This window comes from Triticum urartu, unplaced genomic scaffold (genome assembly GCF_056163025.1).
Source record: "Triticum urartu cultivar PI428250 unplaced genomic scaffold, HENAU_Tu73 scaffold1, whole genome shotgun sequence".
NCBI lineage: Eukaryota > Viridiplantae > Streptophyta > Magnoliopsida > Poales > Poaceae > Triticum > Triticum urartu.
This window is the reverse complement of record NW_028259461.1, coordinates 12,558,346-12,576,174: the sequence shown is the minus strand read 5'-3', so window position 1 is coordinate 12,576,174 and position 17,829 is coordinate 12,558,346.

Sequence of the window (17,829 nt, the reverse complement as noted above, 5' to 3'; positions counted from 1 at the left end):
TTCTAGTGCCCGGAAATAATATTCCAAAGCCTTTGTATGCTCTCCATTGCTTGTGTGTATAAGGCCTATGTTATAGAGTATATAACTTCGATCATAGGGATCGATTTCTAGTCGCGTAGCTTCATAATAATTTTGCAAAGCTTCCGCATAATTTCCTTCGGATTGAGCCAACATCCGTTACGGTCGTTCATTCTATTCAAAAAATCTCCGTTCCAAAACCGTACATGAGGTTTTCATCTCATACGGCTCCTCCCTTCTGTACATAATAGTACTAAGCGAAATAATCTATAGAATCAAAATAGAATTAGTCCCGTCTCATTATGAACCGAAAGGGGCTGGTATTTTTCCAAGAAATCTCTAGCCAACCTTCCCACAAGAGGTTTTTCTTAACACCAATGAATTCTATTAATGCTAGAGGAAAACGATAGCTCCAATAATTTCTTTGTTCTCAACGCCTCCTATTTAGAGGAATTAGCTACTTCAACGATCTTTGATGGTTATAGGGGTATCCAAAGTACAAACCTGATGGTTGTTTGTTATCCCAACCATTCTTCCCAGCCCTGATACCGATCAGGAAAGGGGTAATTTCTAACAAAGTTTTTCTCTTGTTGATTCCTATTTCTAGGTGTAGTGCTTTTCTCCCCTATGCTGCCTACGGATACTAATAGAGTAGGATTGGCCTGTAATCCATACCATACCATATCCTGTAGGTGTAACCTTTCGCTCAATACTCAAATCTACAATTGAAGTATCTGAAGCCGCATCAATCGAGGATACACGACGGAAGGAATTGTTAGTTCGCCTCACCTTCCCGAAGCGTGGGTTTGTTTGCTTTACAAATTTGGTTCTCTCTATGCCAACCCCCCTCTCTTTTTCGTAAGACTGAGGTATAGGTAGGGCTAAAAAAAAGCAAAAAAAAGAGTCAAATCGCACCATCTCTATAATAAGTAAATGCCTTTTTTTCTCCTGAGGTTGTCGGAATTATTCGCAATAAAATATTGGCTACAATTGAGGAGGTCTTATCAATGAAATTTCCATTTCCACGGGATCTAGGCATAATTCCCAACCCATTCTATATAGAATTGTTTTCATTCCTTCACAAAATAACATAAAAACAAACACATTCGATTCTTATAATTATAAATAGATTGATCCATATGCTCTACTCTAAATCCATATGCTTTAAATGGATAAGAGAGATATGGATTTTCCGCTCAGCTCAAATTGTATCCTTTTCCTTCTGCTTGGACACGAAGAGATATGAAATATTTGACTAAGACTGGATTTCATTCCACTTTCCTATTTCTGAACAACAACTTATGTTATCAACTATTTCGTGTTTTCAAAGTTATTAATTGTCTCATACCCTATTTTTGATTTCGATAGTATGGTGTAGCGTATCTTATGCAAACGGAATTCTAAGGTTTCTTTATTTTATTATGCAATAAGAAGAATTCTTCCATTTTCTTTTTCTTTAGTTGCGGGAAAACCCAAATTAAAACTTTTATTTTATAGCGAGCGCAATTTCTAGTAAAAAATCCTGTATCCTTCCACTTAGATCAAAAGGAATTTTTCCAATAGAACTATGGAACCCCCGAGTGGTTGCGGTTGTACCTGTACTGCAGGAATAAGAAAACTCGCTATTCACTCAGTTTATTTTCCATAATAAGTTATGTAGGAGAGATGGCCGAGCGGTTCAAGGCGTAGCATTGGAACTGCTATGTAGACTTTTGTTTACCGAGGGTTCGAATCCCTCTCTTTCCGTTTTTCTTAATTCATCAACGTTAAGGATCACAATGTATCAAATCAAATAACAATTTTTTCCAGCAATAATATAATATCTTATATTATCTTATTTTGATTTAATAGAAATTAGAAATTCTCTATAGCAAATTACTGTGGTATGTAAAATACACATAGAGGAAAAAAGAAAAAAGGATCCTAATCCTAGGGTTAATCAATTTTAGCTAGTTGATGGGAAAATACAAATTAATGGTAATGGTCTTAGGGCGATTTAGTTCGGGGAAAGGGGAAGGGGAAGAAAATTCTATGAACCTTTCCTTTTTTCGTTAAGTTCAAGTCTGACGAGAGTAATATTCTACAACTAACAACTCATTTATTTTGAGACCGACCCACTTCCTATCTAGGATTTTATTTACTAGTCCTTTATATTCCAACGTGTCAATCGCCAAATGCTTTGGCAATTTCCCCGGGTCCGATGAAGCAATATAATTTTGAACCAGACCTTTTGATCTTTGGTTATCTTTCGTAGTAATAATATCTCGGGGTTTGCAACGAAAACTTGGTATATTGACTATACGACCATTAACTAAAATATGTCTATGGTTGACTAATTGGCGGGCCCCAGGAATGGTTGAAGCCATACCCAATCGAAAAAGGATATTATCCAAACGCATTTCAAGTAATTGTAGTAAAACCTGGCCTGTTGACCTTTTTGCTTTTCCAGCGATATGTACATATCTAAGTAATTGTCGTTCTGTCAGACCATAATGAAAACGCAATTTCTGTTTTTCTTGAAGACGAATACGATATTGCTCCTTTTTCCCAGAATTGAATTTTTTTTTAAGATTACTTCCGGATTTAGGTGTTTTTCTAGTGAGTCCTGGTAAAGCTCCCAGACGGCGTATTTTTTTTAAACGAGGTCCTCGATAACGGGACATGAAGACTCCTTTTTTTATTTTATTGAAATTTCATTTTACACAATTAATTTCATTGTATTTACATTACAGAATACATCGAAATTAAAACTGAATTAAACTACAGGATAAACAGAGTAAAATCAACTAAAGTACCCCAAAAAATGGAATTTCATCAAAATCTTTTTTTTTTGTATATATATTATTTATTTTATTGTTTTGTATCTAGCAAAATTGTAAGGTAAAAAACATAAAAGATCCTGGATTCTCCATTTAATTCGGAAAAAAAGAGATTCTTGTTCGTAGAACATCGATAGAGAAAAAAAAGCCGACTATCGGATTTGAACCGATGACCCTCGCATTACAAATGCGATGCTCTAACCTCTGAGCTAAGTGGGCTTACATAACGGAAATAGTGTAACAAATAGAAATAGGTATAGTATAGGAAATCCGTAAAATCTCAGATATTAGTTATTAATCTTAGCTATTAACTAGTTCTAAATTTGAAGTTATACTTATAAAAATAAAAAAATACTAAAACTTCTTAAAGATAAAGTTAGCTTGATATGCTTAACTATAGGATATTAAAAAATAAAATTATAGAATTTATTGGTATTTTCATTCGATCATTATAGACTTTATTATTTGTTAATAATTTGAGGATTAATATTTCACTAAGGGGAACATAGAGTCAGAGTAAATAAAATTGCTAATTCTGATTAGAAAAAAAGAATAAATATCAAGCGTTATAGTATAATTTTGAATACTATAAAAAAGTAAGACGGGAGGTGGGGGAGATAAAAACTTTTGGATATATTGATTCGGATTGAATTGCAAATACATCAAGGATAGAATCAATTCAATTCTGAATTGCAATAAGCAAGCGAGGTCTCTCAAATAGAGTCGAACTGAACTGCTAGACTACGTTGAGTGATGAACTCAATGATTCAAAAAAAAAACTAAGAGATGGATGAAATTACACAAGGAATCCTGGTCTCAAAGAAGAGGGAAATGGGGATATGGCGAAATCGGTAGACGCTACGGACTTGATTGTATTGAGCCTTGGTATGGAAACCTGCTAAGTGGTAACTTCCAAATTCAGAGAAACCCTGGAATTAAAAAAGGGCAATCCTGAGCCAAATCCGTGTTTTGAGAAAACAAGGGGTTCTCGAACTAGAATACAAAGGAAAAGGATAGGTGCAGAGACTCAATGGAAGCTGTTCTAACGAATCGAGTTAATTACGTTGTGTTGTTAGTGGAATTCCTTCTAGTTCTAAATTAGAGAAAGAGGGGTTTTATACCTTATACATTTAATAAACACGTATAGATACTGACATAGCAAACGATTAATCACAGAACTCATATTATATTCTAATTATAATATAGGTTCTTTATCTTTTTTAAAAATGAAATTAGAAATGATAATGATTATGAAATAAAAAACTCATATCATAATTTTTTTTTTTCATTATTGTGAATCCACTCCAATCGAATATTGAATAATCAAATTCTTCAATTAAAATTCAAAGTTTTCGAGATCTTTAAAAAAGTGGATTAATCGGACGAGGACAAAGAGAGAGTCCCATTCTACATGTCAATACTGACAACAATGAAATTTCTAGTAAAAGGAAAATCCGTCGACTTTATAAGTTGTGAGGGTTCAAGTCCCTCTATCCCCAAATCCTCTTTTATTCCCTAACTATACTATATTATTATTATTTATCCTCTTTTTTTTTTTCTTTTTATCAATGCACTTTTTTTTCTTTTTATCAATGCAATGGGTTTAAGATTCATTAGCTTTCTCATTCTACTCTTTCACAAAGGAATGCGAAGAGAACTCAATGGATCTTATCCTATTCATTGAATAGATTTCTTTTTTATTAGAGTATCGGCAAGAAATCTTGGTTATTCACTCTATTTTTAAGTTTTATTTAAGTAAACCATGCACAATGCATAGGACTACCCCCCCCATTTTCAAATTTAAAATTTGAAATACTTTAATTAATTTTTAGTCCTTTTAATTGACATAGATACAAATACTCTACTAGGATGATGCACAAGAAAAGGTCAGGATAGCTCAGTTGGTAGAGCAGAGGACTGAAAATCCTCGTGTCACCAGTTCAAATCTGGTTCCTGGCAGAGAAAAAAAAAAAAAAGATCCACCGAATAGGTATTGATCCAAATACCTCGAGATGGATTGTGATACATATTCATTAATAATATTTATTCATCTAAGTGGATAAATCTATAATATAAATATAGAGGCACTTCTTTTTCTTTTTAAAGAAGTTTTAAAATATATCTTTTCTTTATGATAAAGAAGGGGGTGAGATTCCCCTTTATTTTTTTGCGTTTCTTAATTTTGTATTCCGCTATTCCGACGAATATTTTTTTAGTCTTGCTTATCTTTATCTTATCTTATTTTCCTAGTTGTGCTAAGTAATGTGCGCGGTACAAAGTTCCTGGTAGAGAACTTCTTTGAGTCATCCTATTTTTCTGTTCATATGAAGGAAATTAATATGCGATTTTCAAAATAGGGGAATCCAAATGAAACCCTTTTTTTGCTCAGTCTATCTGGAATGCTTTTGTATAATTAGGAATTAATTATAAATAGGTATTCCGTTTCATCTAGGAAAAGAACCTAAAAATATTCCTTGACTTGAATAAAATCTGGAGTTGTGTTGTATAAGTGAGCATGAATTTCTTATCATTCAATGAGCATCTTGTATTTCATAAAAATTGGGGGTTATATAATCCTTACGTAAGGGCCAGCCTATCCAACTTTCAGGCATTAGGATACGTTTAAGGCGCGGATGATTATCATAAGAGATTCCCACCATATCATAAGATTCGCGTTCTTGAAAATCGGCACTTCTCCAAATCCAGAAGACAGACGGAATTCTAGGATTATCCTTTTGGGCAAAGACTTTTATGCAGACTTCTTCTGGATTATCTATACCATATTGTATTCTCGTAAGATGATACACGCTAGCTAAAGATCCACCGGGTGCTACATCATAAGCACATTGGGAGCGTAAATAATTGTAACCATATACATATAAAATGACAGCAATGGAATCCCAATCCCCTGCTTTTATTTGTAAAGTCTCTATTCCTCGGTGATCAAAGCCCAAAGATCTATGAACCACCTCATGTTTGACTAGCCAATTAGATAACCAACCCTGCTGCATTGTCTTCATCTCTCCCTCTTTGTATAAATATTTCACATTTCGGATGCAAGTTTGAAAGATTGCCCTGCTTTTTATTTTTCTACACAAAAGAGCCCCTCTCCTAATTCACTAATTTGTAGGAAGGTACTGAACTTTTGGATTTGAAAAAAGTTTCAGAAGATATATCTAATGTAGATGGTGATTGATAGAGCAATTCTTGCTCATAAGTTCCTGTATGAGTACTGCGCCTAACATAAAGCTTGTGACTGGTAGTAAAACATCTATTTTTATTTTGAGATAGAGTTTGATCCTCAACTATTTCTCGCGATATCTTCTTACGAAGTTTTGTTAGGGCATCTATAACTGCCTCCGGTTTAGGTGGGCAGCCCGGCAAGTAGACATCCACAGGAATTAACTTATCAACTCCCCGAACAGTACTATAGGAATCCGTACTGAACATTCCCCCTGTAATAGTACAGGCTCCCATAGCAATGACGTATTTTGGTTCAGGCATTTGCTCGTATAATCTCACTAAAGAGGGAGCCATTTTCATTGTTACCGTACCGGCTGTTAAAATTAGGTCTGCTTGCCTAGGACTTGATCTTGGTACCAATCCATAACGATCAAAGTCGAATCGTGAGCCTATTAATGAAGCAAATTCAATGAAACAACAACTGGTACCGTATAGAAGGGGCCATAAACTGGAGAGTCTTGACCAATTCGAAAGATCATTTGGTGTAGTTGAAATAACAGAATTGGAACTTGTTTGGTCAAGTAAGGGAAACTCAATCAAATTCATAACTGTCTCAATAGAATCTTTTCCTTCTTTTTTTTTGTCTAAATATTCAGTTAAGACCATTCCAAGGCTCCTTTTCGCCATGCATAAACTAAACCAACAACTAAGATAAGCACGAAAATCAAAGCTTCGATAAAAACGGATACACCCAATACGTCGAAACTCATTGCCCAAGGGTATAGAAAGACGGTTTCCACATCAAAAACAACAAAAACGAGCGCAAACATATAATAGCGTATTCGGAATTGTACCCAAGCCCCTCCCATGGGTTCTATACCCGATTCATAACTAGAAAGCTTCTCTGGTCCTTCACTAACCGGGGCTAAAAGTCCTGAAATCGAAAATGCCAAAATAGGAATAAGGCTTGCTATTATTAGAAATGTCCAAAAAATATCATATTCGTGAAGCAGAAACATAATGTACTCCCATTAATGTGGAATAGGCGGAACTTAAATTAGTCAATTCAATTCAGCATTGTCAATTTATCCAGAACTTCTCTCTTTTCCTCGGTGAAACAAGAATCTTTTTTGTTCAAACAAAAGCGCTTAGTTTAAGTTTAGCCTTTGTTTCCTCTGTGCTGCATCTTCTTTAAAGATTCATCCAATGGAATCCCAACTCCCTTTCTTTTGGATTTCCATTCTATTTAGATATGGTGTATGTAGATCTAATTCTTATATAAAGAAAACTTTCTCGTTTCACTTTGTCTCGCTTTCTCTAGAATCTCTAGAAAAAAGAATAGCTCTATCCTTTATTTAATATTTAATAATAAAATAATAAGAGACTATTAAATAAAAATGAGAATACTACTAAATTAGAACCTAATTAAGATAGTAGGACTAATCTATGCAGTATAATTAATGAGAAGTAATACTATAAAATAAAAATAAAGAACTCTATTTCAGAACTATGAGACAGAATATTCTGTTTTCTTATTTACTCTTTACTTTATTTTTTCTATTTAAAGTTGATCAATTTACATAATGTATCTATAAACAAAGTAATAAATATACTTAAAACAAAGTAGGAATTCGCAAAATGGATAAAATCATTGCAGTTATTATAGGGAAGTCTAGAGATATCCTATTTGAAGGAGGACGGGATTCAAATCAGGGAAAGGATCCTTTCTTCTATTGATTTGATAGAAATTCGTTTTTCTTTTCCTGTCTGTATGATTTTGATTTTCGATGAATGAGCCTTTGGTAATGCTTTTATCTCTATTCTATGTCGCAGGCGCCTATCCAGTCTATAAACAAATACTAATGAGAAAATGAAAACTATACTAAACTAAAGAAAACATAGGATAGAGATCCTAAAATCTAAAAAAGGGCATATTAGGGCTATACGGATTCGAACCGTAGACCTTCTCGGTAAAACAGATCAAACGGATTATTATCGAAATGATTTGAACTGTTTCAAAGACCCAACATGCATTTTTTTGCATTGGGCTCTTTCATAAACTGATTTAAAGATCAGTTAGTCCACCATAGTTTTTCTTTACGGAAAGATAATGAGATGGCTCCCTGTGCTCTGATTGATTTTTTGTATTATGATCTATCTAGGAGCAATACCAAAGTGTTTCAAAGGAGGATTACCTTGACTTAGGTCTGCCTCCGGTCTAAATTAAATCAACCTAAGTGAAATGGAGTCTCTATCGTTCCACTGCAAGAGTTAACTATGAGACTTCATACACCTTAAAGTTCATAGAACGAAAAGAAGTTTTTTGGAGGCCCTTATCCTCATTACGCCTAGCATTTAGTGGGCTGGATATTTACCTTATCAACTAGCAAATCCATAAGGGTTCTATTTGATTAGGCACCTGAATTGGCACCTGAATCGGACTGAACCGACTGTTTGTCAGGCTACTGTTCTCCTATTCTCTCGAATCTATGAAGTAAGACATTGATTTTGCAATAAGATCGATTATGTTCATTGCATAATAAGCTCCTTTGAAAAGCATTGGCGCACGTGTAAACGAGTTGCTCTACCGAACTGAGCTATAGCCCTTATCAGAGATATCTTAACATATAGATAATTTCTTGTCAAGATGAATATTTTCTAATGCCAGAGGATACCCCTTTGATCTGTATCTGTTTAGTATTTAGTTTAGTATTTAGTATATAACAGACCAATAACAGAGCGGTATTGCTTAGAAAAGGGATTCAATATATAATCGATCGAAGTAATGGGTCTTCCTTTGTGGTGATAAATTGCCTACTTAACTCAGTGGTTAGAGTATTGCTTTCATACGGCGGGAGTCATTGGTTCAAATCCAATAGTAGGTAAGTAGGTAGAAAAATTACTAGATAGCATTGGACTTACTTCGCTTCGCTATCTAATAACTTTTTCTACCCCTCTTCCCTTTTTCTTTGTATCAACTATAAACCACTGGATTGTCTTCAATTGGATGGGGGAATCCAATTGACAGCCTCGATTCGTATCCTAGCTCGTCTGAGAGCGAGCTTCGCTTCAACCAAATCTTTCGTACCCTCAGCTTTACTCAAGTTAGCTTCGGCTATTTCAAGTGCCTTTTGAGCTTCTTCCGGATCAATATCACTACCCAGTTCCGCATCATTTCCTAAAATGATGATCTCATTATTAACTATTCTCGCAAAACCGCTCCACAGAATCGCTGTTAACCATTGGTCGTTGAGGAGGCGTATTCTCAAAGGACCCATATCTACTGCTGTGTTAATGGGGGCGTGGTTTGGTAATACGCCAATTTGGCCACTATTAGTGGATAAAATGATTTCTTTCACTTCACAATCCCAAATAATTCGCTTAGGAGTCAGTACATAAAGATTTAATTTCATTTCTTCGATTTGTTCTCCTCTTCTAAGGTTATAGCTTTCGTGCTAGCTTCATCGATGTTACCCACCAAATAAAAAGCCTGTTCAGGTAGGCCGTCTAATTCTCCGGAAAGGATTAGTTGAAATCCCCTAATAGTTTCCGCAAGAGCAACATACTTTCCTGGAGAACCAGTAAAAACTTCTGCCACAAAGAACGGTTGTGATAAGAAACGCTCAATTTTTCTTGCTCTTGCTACAGTTAAACGATCCTCTTCCGATAATTCATCCAAGCCAAGAATTGCGATAATGTCCTGAAGTTCTTTGTAACGTTGTAAAGTTTCCTTAACTCTTTGCGCAGTTTCATAATGTTCGTTGCCAACGATCCGAGGCTGTAACATAGTCGAGGTTGAATCTAAAGGATCTACTGCTGGATAAATACCCTTGGAAGCTAATCCTCTGGAAAGTACGGTAGTAGCATCCAAATGTGCAAATGTTGTGGCAGGGGCAGGGTCGGTCAAATCGTCTGCAGGTACATAAACTGCTTGAATCGAAGTTATAGATCCCTTTTTAGTAGAAGCAATTCTTTCTTGCAAAGAACCCATTTCTGTACTAAGAGTAGGTTGATAACCCACTGCGGAGGGCATTCTCCCTAATAAAGCGGATACCTCTGATCCTGCTTGAACAAAACGAAAGATATTATCGATAAATAAAAGCACGTCTTGCTTATTAACATCTCGGAAATATTCCGCCATAGTTAGGGCAGTTAAACCAACTCTCATACGAGCTCCCGGTGGTTCATTCATTTGGCCATAGACTAGAGCTACCTTTGATTCCTCAATATTTTTTTCATTAATTACTCCGGATTCCTTCATTTCCATATAAAGATCATTTCCTTCACGAGTCCGTTCCCCTACTCCACCGAATACGGATACGCCCCCATGAGCTTTAGCAATGTTATTGATTAATTCCATGATCAGTACTGTTTTACCTACTCCAGCCCCCCCAAATAGTCCTATTTTTCCTCCACGTCGATAAGGAGCTAAAAGATCGACGACCTTAATACCTGTTTCAAAGATGGATAATTTCGTATCTAACTCGATAAAGGCAGGCGCAGATCTATGAATAGGGAACGTTGCACTACTATCTACAGGACCCAAATTGTCAACAGGCTCCCCAAGAACGTTGAAAATTCGTCCGAGAGTAGCTCCACCGACCGGAACACTGAGAGGAGCTCCCGTGTCAATCACTTCCATTCCTCTCATCAACCCGTCCGTAGCACTCATAGCTACAGCTCTAACTCGATTATTTCCTAATAATTGTTGTACCTCACAAGTCACATTAATTTGCTTATCGGCAGTGTCTCTACTCTGGACTACCAAAGCGTTATAAATATAAGGTAACTTGCCTGGGGGAAAAGTGACATCCAGCACGGGTCCAATAATTTGATCGATACGACCTGTACTTTTTTCTTCAATTGTGGAAACCCCGGGAGGAGAAGTAGTAGGATTGGTTCTCATAATTATCACATAATTAAAAAAAAGGAATTTGTCGAAATTTTTCTTTTTTTATTGTTGAATAATGCCAAATCAAATCAAAAAAAATCCAAAAGTAAAAAGGAAATGAATTAGTTAATTCAATAAGAGAGAAAAGGGGACCAGGACTTGATTTCGTTGCCCAAGCGAATCCCATTCAATCGTTTACTCATGGAATGAGTCCATTGGAAAGTTCAATCAATCTTTTTTTTCATATACATTTTGCCTTTTGTGGAGGATCTGTGCCTACTCTACTTTCCTATCTAGGACTTCGATATACAAAATATATACTACTGTGAAGCATAGATTGCTGTCAACAAAGAATTTTATTAGTATTTAGTTAGGTATTTGCATTCAAAATAAGAAAAGAGAACTATTAAGAACTTGTAAAATAAGGATTAGGAATTAATTTGGGTTGCGCTATATCTATCAAAGAGTATACAATAATTATGGATTTGGTAAATCAAATCCATGGTTTAATAACGAACCGTGTTAACTTACCATAACAACAACTCAATTCCTATCGAATTCCTATATTGGAATTCCTATAGGATAGAACATACACAGGGTGTACGCATTATATATGAATGAAACATATTCATTAACCTAAGCATGCCCTCAATTTTCTTTAATGAGTTGATATTATATTAATTGAATATCCTTTTTGTTTTACGAGATTTTTGCTAAAGTTTCATTTACGCCTAATTAACATCGAGTAGACCCTGTTATTGTGAGAATTCTTAATTCAAGAGTTATAGGGAGGGACTTATGTCACCACAAACAGAAACTAAAGCAGGTGTTGGATTTCAAGCTGGTGTTAAAGATTATAAATTGACTTACTACACCCCAGAGTATGAAACTAAGGATACTGATATCTTGGCAGCATTCCGAGTAAGTCCTCAGCCTGGGGTTCCGCCCGAAGAAGCAGGGGCTGCAGTAGCTGCCGAATCTTCTACTGGTACATGGACAACTGTTTGGACTGATGGACTTACCAGTCTTGATCGTTACAAAGGACGATGCTATCACATCGAGCCTGTTGCTGGGGAAGACAACCAATGGATCTGTTATGTAGCTTATCCATTAGACCTATTTGAAGAGGGTTCCGTTACTAACATGTTTACTTCCATTGTAGGTAACGTATTTGGTTTCAAAGCCCTACGTGCTCTACGTTTGGAGGATCTACGAATTCCCCCTACTTATTCAAAAACTTTCCAAGGCCCGCCTCATGGTATCCAAGTTGAAAGAGATAAGTTGAACAAGTACGGTCGTCCTTTATTGGGATGTACTATTAAACCAAAATTGGGATTATCCGCAAAAAATTATGGTAGAGCGTGTTATGAGTGTCTACGTGGTGGACTTGATTTTACCAAAGATGATGAAAACGTAAACTCACAACCATTTATGCGCTGGAGAGACCGTTTTGTCTTTTGTGCCGAAGCTATTTATAAATCACAGGCCGAAACCGGTGAAATCAAGGGGCATTACTTGAATGCGACTGCGGGTACATGTGAAGAAATGATTAAGAGAGCTGTATTTGCAAGAGAATTAGGGGTTCCTATTGTAATGCATGACTACTTAACTGGGGGATTCACCGCAAATACTACTTTGGTCTCATTATTGCCGCGACAATGGCCTACTTCTTCACATTCACCGTGCAATGCATGCAGTTATTGATAGACAGAAAAATCATGGTATGCATTTCCGTGTATTAGCTAAAGCATTGCGTATGTCTGGGGGAGATCATATCCACTCCGGTACAGTAGTAGGTAAGTTAGAAGGGGAACGCGAAATGACTTTAGGTTTTGTTGATTTATTGCGCGATGATTTTATTGAAAAAGATCGTGCTCGCGGTATCTTTTTCACTCAGGACTGGGTATCCATGCCAGGTGTTATACCGGTAGCTTCAGGTGGTATTCATGTTTGGCATATGCCAGCTCTGACCGAAATCTTTGGGGACGATTCTGTATTACAATTTGGTGGAGGAACTTTAGGACATCCTTGGGGAAATGCACCTGGTGCAGCAGCTAATCGAGTGGCTTTAGAAGCCTGTGTACAAGCTCGTAACGAAGGGCGCGATCTTGCTCGCGAAGGTAATGAAATTATCCGAGCAGCTTGCAAATGGAGTCCTGAACTAGCCGCAGCTTGTGAAGTATGGAAGGCGATCAAATTCGAGTTCGAGCCGGTAGATACTATTGATTAACTAGATAAAACTAAAGATAAAGAAGGTATAAATAAAAAAGAAACGAAATAAAAAGAGAAAAAAATCAGTTATGAAATGCAGTAATTCTTCTTTATTCTTCTAATTGATTGCAATTAAACTCGGCTCAATCTTTTTTAGAAAAAAAAGATTGAGCCGAATAAAAATAGATCATGATATGATCATGAGACTTGACAAATTGAGATTCGTCTATTCTATATATCTAGAATATATATATTAAGGTATAATACAATAAAGAAATACAAATAAAATAATAAAATAATAAAATATAGTATTATCATATGATAATGATAATGGAATCAAATACGCAGTATTTACAGAAAAAAGTCTTCGTTTATTGGGAAAGAATCAATATACTTTTAATGTCGAATCGGGATTCACTAAGACAGAAATAAAGCATTGGGTCGAACTCTTCTTTGGTGTTAAGGTGGTAGCTGTGAATAGCCATCGACTACCTGGAAAAGGTAGAAGAATAGGACCTATTCTGGGCCATACAATGCATTACAGACGTATGATCATTACCCTTCAACCGGGTTATTCTATTCCACTTCTAGATAGAGAAAAAAACTAAAGGAGAATGAATGAAAAAAGACATAGTTTGGAAGTTAGACCTTTTTATAGGACTCTCTTTCAATTTCAAAAAAGAGGACGTTTGAAACTTTTAACAGGCGTAATCGTGAGTCAACAAGTGACTCGAACTGTGTGTAAAAAAAGAAGCATTTTTTTTTTTTCAAAATGCTAGAACTAGATAAGGAAGTTTTCTATAACCTTGAGAAAAAGGATAAAAAGGTAGTTTTTTTTTAGTTTATGACTCCGATCAAGAGCGAGAAATCCTTGATTTGGGATTGGACATAGAACCTGGACCCATCGTAGAGACGTTTAGTTCAAAAGAAAGGATCGTATCCTGATGGTAAGAATTATACTTTCGTGGAAATACAGCGCTATAGACTTCAATGCGGTAGAGTAGACGTTTTGTTTCTAATTTTTCTGGACCAAACCTCCGCTCCGACCCAACGATACAATGAATTTTTTCTGTTCATATTCATAAATAAAAAAGATTCGGAATCGCAATGCTACTATATGCGTCCAGAGGAGTATTTGGAATAATATTCTTCTATAATCCATTATTGCGGGGGGTCTTACTAACAGGGCTTCGCTGCACGGGACAGGTCTTCGTCGAAAAGCTAACTCCACCCGGCATTTTCATACCCTTTCTTTGGGTGGTATATCGCCTTTTAAAGTCTAAGAGGGTAGTAGGGGATCTATAGTAGGTAAGATAATTTGCCCTTTGATTTTGATTGAATATACTATTTTTCCGCCTTTACCACGCATTATTGTATGCGCTTCTAGAGAAGTATGTATGCAGGAAGTAAATTCTAACCGCTTTCTTTTGAATCCAATTTCAAATTAGATTAGAAAGATAGAAAGGCCATGAGGATGGGAAAATCAAAATAAAATCTTTTTAATTAGTTCTCCTTTTTTGGAATTTTCTTATTATCCTTTCATTTTTTTTACAGAATATTTTTCAAACTAAAAATAAAAAATACAATACAATAGTCAATATTCCTTATAATAGATATACTTAATTATATCATAAGAATCTTAAGATATTTTTCGACTAGATAGAAATAGTAAATTTGAATTGAGACACCTATTCCATGACGGATTTAAACTTACCTTCTATTTTCGTGCCTTTAGTAGGCTTAGTATTTCCGGCAATTGCAATGACTTCTTTATTTCTTTATGTGCAAAAAAATAAGATTGTCTAGTATTTTTTAGTGTAAGTAATATAATATGGTAGGGTATGTGGCTTTTTCTACACACACTTTCTACACACAAATGAAAAACGGTTATGGATGCGGATATAGGCTACGAGCATAAATGCATGAATATGCAGAGCCAGGTATAGCGAGTTTTATTTTATTTATTTTAATTGAATCAACGAATATTTTTTGAATAGAAAGTCAATGTATCTAACCTATTATTTCACAGGAGTACTAGTTGCTGAAGGCGATTTCAGAATCAAAAAAAGTAAAGTCAAAATTATTTAGCTTATTCTCTCAATTTCAATCGACCGCTGCTGGATTTAGTATATCTAATATGAATTGGCGATCAGAACACATATGGGTAGAACTTCTAAAAGGTTCTCGAAAAAGGGGTAATTTTTTCTGGGCCTGTATTCTTTTTCTAGGTTCACTAGGATTCTTATCGGTTGGGATTTCCAGTTATCTTGGTAAGAATATTATATCTATACTTCCATCTCAAGAAATTCTTTTTTTTCCGCAGGGGGTCGTGATGTCTTTCTACGGAATCGCAGGCCTATTCATTAGCTCCTACTTGTGGTGTACTATTTTGTGGAATGTAGGTAGTGGTTATGACCGATTCGATAGAAAAGAGGGAATAGTGTGCATTTTTCGTTGGGGATTCCCTGGAATAAAACGTCGCGTCTTCCTTCGATTCCTTATGCGGGATATCCAATCAATTAGAATTCAGGTTAAAGAGGGTCTTTATCCTCGTCGTATTCTTTATATGGAAATCCGGGGCCAGGGGATCATTCCCTTGACTCGTACTGATGATAAATTTTTTACTCCACGAGAAATTGAACAAAAAGCTGCCGAATTGGCCTATTTCTTGCGCGTACCAATTGAAGTATTTTGAGGTATCTTTTTTGAACTGAGTTGAATGAAGAAAAGAAGAATTGGAAGAAGAAAAGTTTTCTCAACACAGGGAGGAAGTCCCTTCTAAATTGGATTTGTTATTGTAAGGGGATTTTTAAGTATTTATCTAAAGGAAGGAACAAACGAGGATAAGAGAAATTTGCTTTTAATTTTTTTTTATCCAAGTTAGATATATCGCATACTATTCTTCCTTTTTCATCCGAAAGGGCTTTTTTTTTATTCTATTTCACTATTTCATTCCATCTAGATCTAAGAAAGAACCCAATGCACTGAAATTCCACTAATAACTAATATACAAAAAAGAAGAATAGATACAGAGGTATCAAACCTATAGAGTTTTTGCTTCAAAGAAATAGAAATATCATGAAATAGAAATATCATCATATAGAGTCAGGGAATGGAATAGAGTCAGCGAATGAAGCATATTCATTAACAACTCCATTTACAGATCAAAAATGAAAAAAAAGAAAGCATTGCCTTCTTTACTATATCTTGTATTTATCGTACTTTTGCCTTGGGGGGTCTCTTCCTCATTTAACAAATGTCTGGAACTTTGGATTAAGAATTGGTGGAATACCAGGCAATCCGAAACTCTCTTAACTGATATTCAAGAGAAAAGGATTCTAGAAAGATTCATAGAATTAGAAGAACTTTCTCTCTTGGACGAGATGATAAAAGGGAAACTAAAGACACATGTACAAAAACCTCCTACAGGAATACACAAGGAAATAATACAATGGGTCAAAATAAATAATGAGGATCATCTCCATACCATTTTGCATTTCTCGACAAATATAATCTGTTTGGCTATTCTAAGTGGTTCTTTTTTTCTGGGTAAAGAGGAACTTGTCATTTTGAATTCTTGGGTTCAGGAATTCTTCTATAATTTAAATGACTCAATAAAAGCTTTTTTTATTCTTTTAGTTACTGATTTTTTTGTTGGATTTCACTCCACCCGTGGTTGGGAACTAGTAATTCGTTGGGTCTACAACGATTTTGGATGGGCTCCTAACGAGCTTATTTTCACTATTTTTGTTTGTAGTTTTCCAGTAATTCTAGATACATGTTTGAAATTTTGGGTCTTTTTTTGTTTAAATCGTCTATCTCCTTCGCTTGTAGTCATTTATCATTCAATTAGTGAAGCATAAATTCATTTGATCTCCCGATATTAATATTAATCAAATTAGCAAGCATCTTTTTTTAGAAAGAAAGCCCTTTTCCATTTTAGCAAAATTCTTTCTATTTATACCTACTTTAAGGTATTCATCATTGCAGTACAACTGTTGCAGTAGAATGACAACAGATTCGTGTATAGGGAACTAGATTAGCTTAGCTACCTATCTAATTTATTGTAGAAATTCTGGGATCTGCGATTGGACATGGAAAATAGAAATACTTTTTCTTGGGTAAAGGAACAGATAACTCGATCGATTTCTGTATCGATCATGATATACGTAATAACTCGGACATCTATTTCAAATGCATATCCCATTTTTGCGCAGCAGGGTTATGAAAACCCACGAGAAGCAACTGGACGAATTGTATGTGCCAATTGCCATTTAGCTAGCAAGCCCGTCGATATTGAAGTTCCCCAAGCTGTGCTTCCCGATACTGTATTTGAAGCAGTTCTTCGAATTCCTTATGATATGCAATTGAAACAAGTTCTTGCTAATGGAAAAAAGGGAGGGTTGAATGTAGGTGCTGTTCTTATTTTGCCCGAGGGATTCGAATTAGCGCCGCCCGATCGTATTTCCCCTGAGTTAAAAGAAAAGATAGGAAATCTTGCTTTTCAGAGTTATCGTCCCGATAAAAAAAACATTCTTGTGATAGGCCCTGTTCCCGGTAAGAAATATAGTGAAATTGTCTTTCCCATTCTTTCCCCTGATCCTGCTACGAAGAAAGATGCTCATTTCTTAAAATATCCCATATATGTAGGGGGAAACCGAGGAAGAGGACAGATCTATCCTGATGGTAGCAAGAGTAACAATACAG